Source organism: Pristiophorus japonicus, unplaced genomic scaffold, assembly GCF_044704955.1.
Source record: "Pristiophorus japonicus isolate sPriJap1 unplaced genomic scaffold, sPriJap1.hap1 HAP1_SCAFFOLD_190, whole genome shotgun sequence".
NCBI classification, from domain to species: domain Eukaryota; kingdom Metazoa; phylum Chordata; class Chondrichthyes; family Pristiophoridae; genus Pristiophorus; species Pristiophorus japonicus.
The window spans coordinates 598,308-610,504 of NW_027251590.1; the positions used below are offsets into that span (position 1 = coordinate 598,308).

General features: G+C 44.5%; 1 pseudogene; it reads right to left on the reverse strand.

The window, feature by feature from the left end:
* The window catches only part of LOC139243879 (zinc finger protein 208-like), an 89,620-nt pseudogene that overhangs the window by 28,614 nt on the left and 48,809 nt on the right, over positions 1-12,197 (reverse strand).

Consider the following 12,197-nt stretch of genomic DNA (forward strand, 5'->3'; position numbering starts at 1 on the left):
TCCTTCCTAACTATTGCATTAATCTCCTCCTTAACCAGCAATGCTACCCCACCTCCTTTTCCTTTTATTCTATCCTTCCTGAATGTTGAATACCCATGTTGCGTTCCCAGCCCTGATCATCCTGGAGCCACGTCTCTGTAATCCCAATCACATCATATTTGTTAACATCTATTTGCACAGTTAATTCATCCACCTTATTGCGGATACTCCTTGCATTAAGACACAAAGCCTTCAGGCTTGTTTTTTTAACACCCTTTGTCCTTTTAGAATTTTGCTGTACAGTGCCCTTTTTGTTCTTTGCCTTGGTTTTCTCTGCCCTCCACTTTTCCTCATCTCCTTTCTGTCTTTTGCTTTTGTCTCCTTTTTGTTTTCCTCTTTCTCCCTGCATTGGTTCCCAGCCCCCTGCCATCTTAGTTTAACTCCTCCCCAACAGCACTAGCAAACACTCCCCCTAGGACATTGGTTCCGGTCCTGCCCAGGTGCAGACCGTCTGGTTTGTACTGGTCCCACCTCCCCCAGAACCGGTTCCAATGCCCCAGGAATTTGAATCCCTCCCTGCTGCACCACTGCTCAAGCCACGTATTCATCTGCGCTATCCTGCGATTCCTACTCTGACTAGCACGTGGCACTGGTAGCAATCCCGAGATTACTACTTTTGAGGTCCTACTTTTTAATTTAGCTCCTAGCTCCTTAAATTCGTTTCGTAGGACCTCATCCCTTTTTTTTTTACCTATGTCGTTGGTACCAATGTGCACCACGACAACTGGCTGTTCTCCCTCCCTTTTTAGAATGTCCTGCACCCGCTCCAAGACATCCTTGACCCTTGCACCAGGGAGGCAACATACAGTCGATGTGGTGAAGGTGCTCCCTCAGTGCTGAGGTCAGGATGCTGCGTGACTTGGAGGGGAACTTGGAGGTGCCGGTATTCCCATGCACCTGCTGTCCTTGTCCTTCTAACGGAAGAGGTTGTGGGTTTGGAAGGTGCTGTCGAAGAAGCCTTGGTGACTTGCTGCTGTCGGCTTGAGGAGTGGTGCACAGGGGAGGGATTCAAATTCCTGGGACATTGGAACTGGTTCTGGGAGAGATGGGACCAGTACAAACTGGACGGTCTGCACCTGGGCAGGACCGGAATCAATGTCCTGGGGGAGTGTTTGCTGGTGCTGTGGGGGAGGGGTTAAACTAATATGGTAGGGGGATGGGAACCGATGCAGGGAGACAGAGGGAAGTAGAATGGGGGCAGAAGCAAAAGATAGAAAAAAGAAAGTAAAAATAGAGGGCAGAGAAACCTAAGGCAAAAAGGGCCACTCTACACCAAAATTCTAAAAGGGCAAAGTGTGTTTGAAAGAAAAGCCTGAAGGCTCTGTGCCTCAATGTGAGGTGTATTCGGAATAAGGTGGATGAACTAACTGTGCAGATAGCAGTTAACGGGTATGATGTAATTTGCATCAAGAAGACATGGCTCCAGGGTGGCCAAGGCTGGGAACTCAACATCCAGGTTATTCAACATTCAGGAAGGATAGACAGAAAGGAAAAGGAGGCGGGGTGGCATTGCTGGTTAAAGAAGAAATTAATGCAATAGTAAGAAAGGACATTAGCTTGGATGATGTGGAATCGGTATGGGTGGAGCTACGGAATACCAAAGAGCAGAAAACGCTAGTGGGCGTTGTGTACAGACCACCAAACAGTAGTATTGAGGTTGGGGACAGCATCAAACAAGAAATAAGGAGTGTGTGCAATAAAAGGTACAGTAGTTATCATGGGTGACTTTAATCTACTTATTGATTGGGCTAACCAAGCTGGTAGCAATGCGGTGGAGGAGGATTTCCTGGAGTGTATTGGGGATGGTTTTCTAGACCAATATGTCGAGGAACCAACTAGGGAGCTGGCCATCCTGCACTGGGTGATGTGTAATGAGAGAGGACTAATTAACAATCTTGTTGTGCAAGGCCCCTTGGGGAAGAGTGACCATAACATGGTAGAATTCTTTGTTAAGATGGAGAGTGACACAGTTAATTCAGAAACTAGGGTCCTGAACTTAAGGAAAGGTAACTTCGATGGTATGAGGCGTGAATTGGCTAGAATAGACTGGCAAATTATACTTAAAGGGTTGACGGTGGATAGGCAATGGCAAACATTAAAGATCACATGGATGAACTTGAGCAATTGTACATCCCTGTCTGGAGCAAAAATAAAACGGGGAAGGTGGCTCAACCGTGGCTAACAAGGGAAATTAAGGATAGTGTTAAAACCAAGGAAGAGGCATATAAATTGGCCAGAAAAAGTAACAAACCTGAGGGCTGGGAGACATTTAAAATTCAGCAGAGGAGGACAAAGGGTTTAATTAGGAGGGGGAAAATAGAGTACGAAAAGAAGCATGCCGGGAACATAAAAACTGACTGTAAAAGCTTCTATAGATATGTGAAGAGAAACAGATTAGTGAAGACAAACGTAGGTCCCTTGCAGTCGGATTCAGGTGAATTTATAATGGGGAACAAAGAAATGGCAGACCAACTGAACAAATACTTTGGTTCTGTCTTCACGAAGGAAGACACAAATAACCTTCCGGAAGTACTAGGGGACCGAGTGTCTAGTGAGAAGGAGGAACTGAAGGATATCCTTATTAGGCGGGAAATTGTGTTAGGGAAATTGATGCAATTGAAGGTCGATAAATCCCTGGGGCCTGATAGTCTACATCCCAGAGTACTTAAGGAAGTGGCCCTAGAAATAGTGGATGCATTGGTGATCATTTTCCAACAGTCTGTCGATCCTGGATCAGTTCCTATGGACTAGAGGGTAGCTAAAGGGAGGGAGAGAGAAAGCGGGTAATTATAGACCGTTTAGCCTGACATCAGTAGTGGGGAAAATGTTGGAATCAATTATTAAGGATGAAATAGCAGCGCATTTGGAAAGCAGTGACAGGATTGGTCCAAGTCAGCATGGATTTATGAAAGGGAAATCATGCTTGACAAATCTTCTGGAATTTTTTGAGGATGTAATTAGTAGAGTGGACAAGGGAGAACCAGTGGATGTGGTGTATTGGACTTTCAAAAGGCTTTTGACAAGGTCCCACACACGAGATTGGTGTGCAAAATTAAGGCACATGGGATTGGGGGTAATGTATTGATGTGGATAGAGAACTGGTTGGCAGATAGGAAACAGAGTGGGAATAAACGGGTCCTTTTCAGAATGGCAGGCAATGACTAGTGGGGTGCCGCAGGGTTTAGTGCTGGGACCCCAGCTATTTACAATATACATTAATGATTTAGATGAAGGAATTGAATGTAATATCTCCAAGTTTGCAGATGACACTAAGCTGGGTGGTGGTGTGAGCTGTGAGGAGGATGCTAAGAGGCTGCAGGGTGACTTGGACAGGTTAGGTGAGTGGGCAAATGCATGGCAGATGCAGTATAATGTGGATAAATGTGAGGTTATCCACTTTGGGGGCAAAAACAGGAAGGCAGATCATCATCTGAATGGTGACAGACTAGTAAAAGGGGAGGTGCAACGAGACCTGGGTGTCATGGTACATCAGTCATTGAAGGTTGGCATGCAGGTACAGCAGGCAGTAAAGAAAGCAAATGGCATGCTGGCCTTCATAGTGAGGGGATTTGAGCATAGGAACAGGGAGGTCTTACTGTACAGGGCCTTGGTGAGACCACACCTTGAGTATTGTGTGCAGTTTTGGTCTCCTAATCTGAGGAAGGACGTGCTTGATATTGAGGGAGTGCAGCAAAGGTTCACCAGACTGATTGCCGGGATGGCAGGACTGACATGAGGAAAGACTGCATCGACTAGGCTTATACTCACTGGAATTTAGAGGAATGAGAGGGGATCCCATAGAAACTTATAAAATTCTGACGGGACTGGACAGGTTAGATGCAGGAAGAATGTTCGCGATGTTGGGGAAGTCCAGAGCCAGGGGTCACAGTCTAAAGATAAGAGGTAAGCCATTTAGGACCAAGGTGAGGAGAAACTTTTTCACCCAGAGAGTTGTGAACCTGTGGAATTCTCTACCACAGAAAGTTGTTGAGGCCAGTTCGTTGGACATATTCGAAAGGTAGTTAGATGTGGCCCTTGCGGCTAAAGGGATCAGAGGGTATGGAGAGAAGGCAGGGGCGGGCTACTGAGGTTGTATGATCAGCCATGATCTTATTGAATGGCGGTGCAGGCTCGAAGGGCCGAATGGCCTACTCCTGCACCTATTTTCTATGTTTCTATGTAGGCCACCTGGTCCCTCAAGCCTGCTCCCCATTTAATAAGATCATGGCTGATCTGATCATGGACTCAGCTCTGCTTCCCTGCCCACTCCCTGTAACCCTTTATTCCCTTATGACTCAAAAATCTGTCCATCTCCACCTTAAATATATTCAATGATTTAGCCTCCACAGCGCTCTGGTCAGAGAATTCCATAGATTTGCATCCCTCTGAGAGAAATTCCTCCTCATCTCAGTTTTAAATGGGCAGCCCCTTATTCTGAGACTATGTCCCCGAGTTTTAGTTTCCCCTATAAATGGAAATATCCTCTCTGCATCCACCTTGTCAAGCTCCCTCATTATCTTTTATATTTCGATAAGATCACCTCTCCTTCTTCTGAATCCAATGACAGGGCCCCGTGTCATACAGGGCCTAGTGTAATATAAACAGAGACAGGGCCTAGTGTAATATAAACAGAGACAGGGCCTAGTGTAATATAAACAGAGACAGGGCCTAGTGTAATATAAACAGAGACAGGGCCTAGTGTAATATAAACAGAGACAGGGCCTAGTGTAATATAAACAGAGACAGGGTCTAGTGTAATATACACAGAGACAGGGCCTAGTGTAATATACACAGAGACAGGGCCTAGTGTAATATACACAGAGACAGGGTCTAGTGTAATATACACAGAGACAGGGTCTAGTGTAATATACACAGAGACAGGGTCTAGTGTAATATACACAGAGACAGGGCCTAGTGTAATATACACAGAGACAGGGTCTAGTGTAATATACACAGGGACAGGGTCTAGTGTAATATAAACAGGGACAGGGTCTAGTGTAATATACACAGAGACAGGGCCTAGTGTAATATACACAGAGACAGGGCCTAGTGTAATATACACAGAGACAGGGCCTAGTGTAATATACACAGAGACAGGGCCTAGTGTAATATACACAGAGACAGGGCCTAGTGTAATATACACAGAGACAGGGCCTAGTGTAATATACACAGAGACAGGGTCTAGTGTAATATAAACAGGGACAGGGCCTAGTGTAATATAAACAGAGACAGGGCCTAGTGTAATATAAACAGGGACAGGGCCTAGTGTAATATAAACAGAGACAGGGCCTAGTGTAATATAAACAGAGACAGGGTCTAGTGTAATATAAACAGAGACAGGGTCTAGTGTAATATAAACAGAGACAGGGTCTAGTGTAATATAAACAGAGACAGGGTCTAGTGTAATATAAACAGACAGGGTCTAGTGTAATATAAACAGAGACAGGGCCTAGTGTAATATAAACAGAGACAGGGTCTAGTGTAATATAAACAGAGACAGGGTCTAGTGTAATATAAACAGAGACAAGGCCGAATGTAATATAAACAGAGATAGAGTCTAGTGTAATATAAACAGGGACAGGGTCTAGTGTAATATAAACAGAGACAGGGTCTAGTGTAATATAAACAGATACAAGGCCGAGTGTAATATAAACAGGGACAGGGTCTAGTGTAATATAAACAGGGACATGATGTAGTTATAGAGTCACAGAATCAAAGAATGATACAGTACATAACGTGTATATTCAGCCCACTGCTGCCTGTGCTCGCACTCATTTGAAAGATCTAACCAATTAGCCCCACGCCCCCTGCGCTTTCCCAATATCACTACATTTTTTTCCAATTCAAGTATTGACCTAATTCCCTGCTGAAACTTATTACTGAATCAGCCCCCGACACCCTTTCAGGCCGTGTATTCCAGATCATAACAGCTCGTTGTGTATTTATTTACTCATTTTGCCTCTGATTATTGTGCTAGTTAAATCTGTGTCCTCTAGTTACAGACCCTTCAGCCTCTGGAAACAATTTAAGAACATAAGAGCATAAGAATTGGAAGCAGGAGTAGGCCATACAGCACTTTGAGCCTGCTCCGTCACTTGATATCATGGCTGATCATCGACCTCAACTCCACTTTTCCGCCTGTTCCCCATAGTCCCGTGATTCCCCTAGAGTCCATAAACCTATCTATCTTAGCCTTGAATATACTCAATCACTCGACATCCACAGTCCTTTCAGGCAGAAAATTCCAAAGATTCACAACCCCCTGAGTGAAGACATTCCTCCTCAACTTGGTCTGAAATGGCCTACCCCTTATCCTGAGACTATGCCCCCTATTTCTAGACTCTCCGGCCAGGGGAAGCAACCTCTCAGCATCTACCCTGTCAATCCCCCTTATCAATGAGATCCCCTCTCATTCATCTAAACTGCAGAGAGTATAATCTACTCAATCTCTCCTCATAGAACAACCGTCTCATCCCAGGGATCAATCTAGTGAACCTTCGTTGCACCGCCTCTGTGGTCTCACCAAAGCCCTGTACAATTGTAGTAAGACTTCCTTACTCTTGTACTCCAAGCCCCTTGCAATAAAGGCCAACATGCCATTCACCTTCCTAATGGCTTGCTGTACCTGTATGCTAACTGTGTGTTTCTTGTACGAGGAAACCCAAAACTCTCTGAACACCAAACATTTGACATTTTCTCACAATTTAAAATATTCTGTTTTTCTGTCCTTCCTAATAAAGTGAATAACCTCACAGTTCCCCACATTATGCTCCATCTGGCACCTTATTGGCCACTCTCTTAACTTGTCCATATCCCTTTGCAGATGCTTTGTGTTCTCCTCACAGCTTACTGTCCCACCCATCCCTCGATACTGCTCCTGATACCCAGCACCTCTGGACCACTGCATCAGCAATGGGAACAAATGGATGAGCTGAGGCCTGTCTTGGATAAAAACATGAGGACCATTGTGTCTGTAGCAGCAAGTCACCAAGGTTTCTTTGATTCTTATCACTGAAATATCAAGGACTAGGCACACGGTGTTTAAAAGAAAGCTGATTGATTTGACATTTATACATATTATCAAACTATAGCCCAGTTATAGGGTTACTAACATTGGCAAAAACAAATCCCAACTTCCAGAATGAACATAGTTCTGCCTTGGGTGTAATTAACAGCAGAATCCAACCCCTGCCGTTAGTTGTGAACTTGTTGGTGTCTCAGCAGATGGGATGACAGAGCGAATCCCTTCCCACACACGGAGCAAGGGAATGGCCTCTCCCCAGTGTGAACTCGCTTGTTGTGTACCAGCAGGTGGGATGACTGAGTGAATTTCTTCCCACATTTGGAGCAATTCAACGGCCTCTCCCCAGTGTGAACTCGCTGGTGTTTCTGGAGACAGACCAACAGAGCGAATCCCTTCCCACAGACAGAGCAGCTAAACGACCTCTCTCTGTGAACTCGCTGATGTATTAGAAGAGTGGATGACAGAGCGAATCCCTTCCCACATTCGGAGCAAGTGAACTGCCTCTCCTCAGTGTGAACCACCTTGTTGTGTGCCAACAGGCCCGTTGATTGAGTGAATCCTTTTCCACACACCGAGCCGGTGAACAGCCTCTCCCCAGTGTGGATTCGCTGGTGTTTCTGGAGACCGGCTAGCACAGTAAATCCCTTCCCACACACTGGGCAGGTGAACGGCCTCTCCCCGGTGTGAATTAGTTGGTGTCTCCGAAGGTTGGATGAATGAGTAAATCCCTTCCCACACACTGGGCAGGTGAACGGCCTCTCCCCGGTGTGAATTAGTTGGTGTCTCCGAAGGTTGGATGAATGAGTAAATCCCTTCCCACACACAGGGCAGGTGAACGGCCTCTCCCCGGTGTGAATTAGTTGGTGTCTCCGAAGGTTGGATGAATGAGTAAATCCCTTCCCACACACAGGGCAGGTGAACGGCCTCTCCCCGGTGTGAAATCGTCAATGAATTTCCAGCGTAGACGGTGATCTGAATCCCTTCCCACAGTCCCCACATTTCCACGGTTTCTCCATGGTGCGGGTGTCCTTGTGTCTTTTCTGGTTGTATGATCAGTTGAAGCCTGGTCCACACACACAACACGTGTACGGTTTCTCCCCGCTGTGAATGGTGCGATGTTTTTTCAGGCTGTGTAACTGGTTAAAGCTCTGGAGCACTCTCACTCGGGTGTGTGTGTCTCGGTGCTTTTCCAGTCTCACTGATGTTTGAAATCCTTTATATTATAAAAATGATGGAATCAATTATTAAGGATGTCATAGCGCATTTGGAAAGAGGTGACATGATAGGTACAAGTCAGTATGGATTTGTGAAAGGGAAAGCATGCTTGACAAATCTTCTGGAATTTTTTGAGGATGTTTCCAGTAGAGTGGACAAGGGAGAACCAGTTGATGTGGTGTATTTGGACTTTCAGAAGGCTTTCGACAAGGTCCCACACAAGAGATTAATGTGCAAAGTTAAAGCACATGGGATTGGGGGTAGTGTGCTGACGTGGATTGAGAACTGGTTGTCAGACAGGAAGCAAAGAGTAGGAGTAAATGGGTACTTTTCAGAATGGCAGGTAGTGACTAGTGGGGTACCGCAAGGTTCTGTGCTGGGTCCCCAGCTGTTTACACTGTACATTAATGATTTAGACGAAGGGATTAAGTGTAGTATCTCCAAATTTGCGGATGACACTAAGTTGGGTGGCAGTGTGAGCTGCGAGGAGGATTCTATGAGGCTGCAGAGTGACTTGGATAGGTTAGGTGAGTGGGCAAATGCATGGCAGATGAAGTATAATGTGGATAAATGTGAGGTTATCCACTTTGGTGGTAAAAACAGAGAGACAGACTATTATCTGAATGGTGACAGATTAGGAAAAGGGGAGGTGCAAAGAGACCTGGGTGTCATGGTACATCAGTCATTGAAGGTTGGCATGCAGGTACAGCAGGCGGTTAAGAAAGCAAATGGCATGTTGGCCTTCATAGCGAGGAGATTTGAGTACGGGGCAGGGAGGTGTTGCTACAGTTGTACAGGGCCTTGGTGAGGCCACACCTGGAGTATTGTGTACAGTTTTGGTCTCCTAACTTGAGGAAGGACATTCTTGCTATTGAGGGAGTGCAGCGAAGGTTCACCAAACTGATTCCCGGGATGGCGGGACTGACATATCAAGAAAGACTGGATCAATTGGGCTTGCATTCACTGGAGTTCAGAAGAGTGAGAGGGGACCTCAATAGAAACGTTTAAAATTCTGACGGGGTTAGACAGGTTAGATGCAGGAAGAATGTTCCCAATGTTGGGGAAGTCCAGAACCAGGAGTCACAGTCTAAGGATAAGGGGTAAGCCATTTAGGACCGAGATGAGGGGAAACTTCTTCACTCAGAGAGTGGTGAACCTGTGGAATTCTCTACCACAGAAAGTTGTTGAGGCCAATTCACTAAATATATTTAAAAAGGAGTTGGATGAAGTCCTTACTACTAGGGGGATCAAAGGGTATGGTGAGAAAGCAGGAATGGGGTACTGAAGTTGCGTGTTCAGCCATGAACTCATTGAATGGCGATGCAGGCTCGAATGGCCTACTCCTGCACCTATTTTCTATGTTTCTATGTTTCTCACAGACAGAACAGATAAACATTTCTCCTTCCACAGTCAAAGGCCAATGATATTCAGGTCCTGATGAATCGAGTGACTTTGTCAGATCTTGACATGCTGTTTGGTTTGAGTTTCCTGTCTGTAAATCCTCCCCTTCTAATACCCTGTAAAAGAAGTTTACAAAAGTCATCACTAAGTACAGGATAGAAATTCAGAACAGACAATTCTAGGTTCTATACAACATTCCTTCACACACTCAGGATCATTTAACCCAGTCAGTTAATTTCTTTCAGCTACTGGACTTAACGTTTGCCCCACAGCATCTCTCTCACTTTCGATGTGTGAATAGAGCACCACGTCTGCAAACCTGGTTTTAAATTTACTCAGCAAATGTATTTGTGGTGTATGCAGCACACAAATCACTGACTCCACACGGTCTGGTGTTGTAGTAACTGCTGTGACCTTGGTCCTTTATTGATCAGCTCCAGAGTGACTCTCAGGTGTGGTGGTCAGCTTTTTATACTGCCTCCTGCAGGAACTTTCAGGTCTCCCATCACAGCGCCCTCTGTGGTGTACCATTGTGCTTATTATACATTTAAGGTACCAGGACGATACACACATCAATACATAACAGTATTGAACAGAAGATGAACAAGTAAACAGATCATGGGCTAATAATACAACTCTATATTCACAGGAGATTGTCTTATCTAACTCCTCGAGTGGACAAAATAAAGATCCCAAATGTAAGAGTCCCTCAAATCCTTTGTTAAAACATTTCAAATCTTGCCGAGTTCCTTCCTTATTACAGAAATCACCCTCCCTGTGGGAGTCGATATTGGTCCAAATTCCTAACCAATTTTTTCGCTTTCAGAGTTTCAAGCTGACTACGTCCTTCTCTCAGCGAATCTCCAAAGAGACTATTTGATTTAAACACAGCTCTCCCCTCCTTTTAAATCCAAGATTAGAGTTACTAGCAAATTGAATACCTGACCACATCAATTTAAATGGGCCTGTCTCTGTTTATATTACACTAGATCCTGTCCCTGTTTATATTACACTAGACTCTGTCTCTGTTTATATTACACTGGACCCTGTCCCTGTTTATATTACACTAGACCCTGTCTCTGTTTATATTACACTGGACCCTGTCCCTGTTTATATTACACTAGACCCTGTCTCTGTTTATATTACACTAGACCCTGTCTCTGTTTATATTACACTAGACCCTGTCTCTGTTTATATTACACTAGACCCTGTCCCTGTTTATATTACACTAGGTCCTGTCTCTGTTTATATTACACTAGGTCCTGTCCCTGTTTATATTACACTAGACCCTGTCTCTGTTTATATTACACGAGACCCTGACTCTCTTTATATTATACGAGGACTTGACTCTGTTTACTTGACACAATTCCCTTTCTCACTTCATATTACAATAGAATCTGTCTCCGCTAATACCGCACTAGACCTTGCGTCTGTAATATAGAGAGATAGATGATAGATAGAGGAATAGATAAATATTGATGTTCGTAAAGATATATATTTGTGTGTGTGAGAGGATGCAATCGTTTTTTTTTAAACTTAGAAGCAGGTTTATGCTTGTTAATAGCTATCAAGAGTTGCGGGCAGTGTATAATAGATCTGGTATTGTGTGGGTAATACTTGTGTTGAGAGGATGGGGTGAATCTTGTAACAATCTCCCAGAGATGGACTGGGATTGAGGGACAGGACTGAAGGGGAGCAATTCACTACACTTTGCACTACTTAGTGGCACTGTGTGTGTTAAAGGTCACTAATTCACACTTGTGTTGTCCTGTGCTAATTGCTCACAGATTTTAATGCTAAGTGTTGTTTTTCCTGCTGTATTTTCCATTGAGCTTTGCCTGGCCCACTGATTGTGTCAGAGCCTGGAACCATGACCTCACAGCACCACCGGATGGCCGGCCGCTGGGTCCTAATGTCCGCCGGGTTCACTAACTGTCGTCTGGTTAAGAGGAACAACTGAAAAAAAGCACACACCTCGCTCTATATATGTGTGATGTGTGGGTATACAAAGTTCATCATTCTTAATGTTTGCAAGTGCATTCTGCAAAAATAACTGATTAACCTCACCAGTTATCTTTCACCATTTTATTTTGTTTTATTCAAAATATAATTGCAGAGTGTTTAATATCATGACCATTTATTGATAACACATTGTCTAGCCTGCTCTTGTTTAGAACGTGATGTCACACTGACCATTCCGTTACCAAGGTGACCATGTCTGTCCGCAGTATTCAGTGGAAAAGGGGATTAAATCACACCGAGGATAATGAGCAGCCCCCCACCAGTCTCTGAGCTTTATTGTCCAGTGATCACATCACCATCACACACAATCCCCTGATATACACCTGGGGGGTGGGATTATTGGTGCAAGTGATGGTAAAAATAAAACTACCTGGACCTGGTTAATAAACCTGTAATTCTCTGACCGAATAGTTCCCTCATTTGAAAAGAATGAAATACTTGTTACTCTCCAGAGAATTGTGCACTATTCTGTTTCCACAGTCTTCTTTCTTTTGAC